This window comes from Pristiophorus japonicus, chromosome 20, assembly GCF_044704955.1.
Source record: "Pristiophorus japonicus isolate sPriJap1 chromosome 20, sPriJap1.hap1, whole genome shotgun sequence".
Lineage (NCBI taxonomy): Eukaryota > Metazoa > Chordata > Chondrichthyes > Pristiophoridae > Pristiophorus > Pristiophorus japonicus.
Window position 1 is genome coordinate 32,509,293 of NC_091996.1, and position 1,712 is coordinate 32,511,004.

The window sequence follows — 1,712 nt, forward strand, 5'->3', positions numbered from 1 at the left end:
TACAGAAGCCGACAAATGAGATATACCTAGTTGCTGGCGCTATGTATTGAAACAAACATATGGCAGTGATCCACAGGAATGGCTGCCAAAAAAAACCAAGCTGCCTTGATCAGCAACTTATCTTAGCGATAAAATAGCTTGAATATGCTTTTGTTACATTCTTCAGTCTTGTTCCCTCGTTCACACTTTCTTTCTATGAACATCTCCTATATCAATCATCTCACTGACTGCATTAGTTACATGAACAGGATGAAACATTAGCTGCAGTCGCTTTAGTTGCCCTTGTCCCCAGCACAACAATGTCCTTGTTTATGTGGGAAAACAGCTGATAGGACGTCGGCTGTGCTCCCTCCATTCCAACGGCAACTGTTATTCATTTGGTAGATTTCAGCTGCGTCTTTCAAACTTCATGTGATTGGAAGGGATTTTGTTTTAAGTTCTACAATTAGAATGTTTTTATGATTTAATTCAACATACAGTACAATTTAAAGGAGACTTGAATTTTGCAAATAGCAGTGAATACACTGATTTCTAATCCAATCAATTATGTCCTGGTCTACTGCTGATTAAGCAATTAACTTCTCGGCCTTTTGGCTAAGATCAAGTGTAGTATCTGTTCTTATCAGTTTAATATCCCCTATGGGGACATGATATTGAATTGATTTTTGGACAGGGAGCTGGATCAGGGGCATGCCCCGTCCACTCCATGCACCGACCTGGTATTGCAATATTTCCAGGAACGGTGCAACTTCGCCTCTCGGCCTTTTGGCCTAAAATCAAACACATTGGCGCAAAGTGATCTTTGGCGTTAGAGTTGATCTGGAACGAAATTGGATTTAAAAAAAAAATTATTAACTTATACAACAACAATAATTTGTAGTTACATAGCGCTTTTTAATGTTGTGAAACGTCCCAAGATGCTTCACAGGAGTATTATGAGATTTTTTTTTAAAATTGACACCGAGCCGCATGAGGAGAAATTAGGTCAGGTGACCAAAAGCTCGGTCATAGAGGTAGATTTTAAGGAGCGACTTGAAGGAGGAAAGAGAGGCGGTGAGGTTTAGGGAGGGAGTTCCAGAGCTTAGGGCCTAGGCAACAGAAGACACAGCCACCAATGGTTGAACAATTAAAATCAGGGATGGTCAAGAGGGCAGAATTAGAGGAGCGCAGACATCTCGGCGTGGGGGGGGGGGGTGGCTGGAGGAGATTAGAGATAGGGAGGGGTGAGGCCATGGAGGGATTTGAAAACAAGGATGAGAATTTTGAAATCGAGGCATTGCTTAACCAATGTAGGTCAGCGAGCACAGGGGTGTTGGGTGAGCGGGACTTGGTGCAAGGTTTGGATCACCTCTAGTTTATGTAGGGAAGCATGTGAAAGTCCAGCCAGGAGCCATTAGAATTCACATCTACAGGTAACAAAGGCATGGATGAGGGCTTCAGCAACAGATGAGCTGAGGCAAGAGTGGAAATAGGCGGCCTTACTTATGCTGCGGATATGTAGTTGAAAGCTCATTTCAGGGTCAAATATGACATCAAGGTTGCGAACAGTGTGGTTCAGCTTCAGACAGGAGTTGGAGAGAGGGATGGAGTCAGTGGCTAGGGAACAGAGTTTGTGGCGGAGACCAAAAACAATGGCTCGGTGTTCCCAATATTCAAATGGGGAAAATTTCTGCTCATCCAGAACTCGATGTCGGACAAGCAATCTAAAAATT

At 43.2% G+C, this 1,712-nt stretch overlaps 1 pseudogene; it reads left to right on the top strand.

Annotated features, from left to right (window-relative positions):
• The first annotated feature begins 574 nt into the window (after nucleotides 1-574).
• Nucleotides 575-753, top strand: LOC139233268 (U2 spliceosomal RNA; annotated as a pseudogene).
• Nucleotides 754-1,712: the final 959 nt, after the last annotated feature.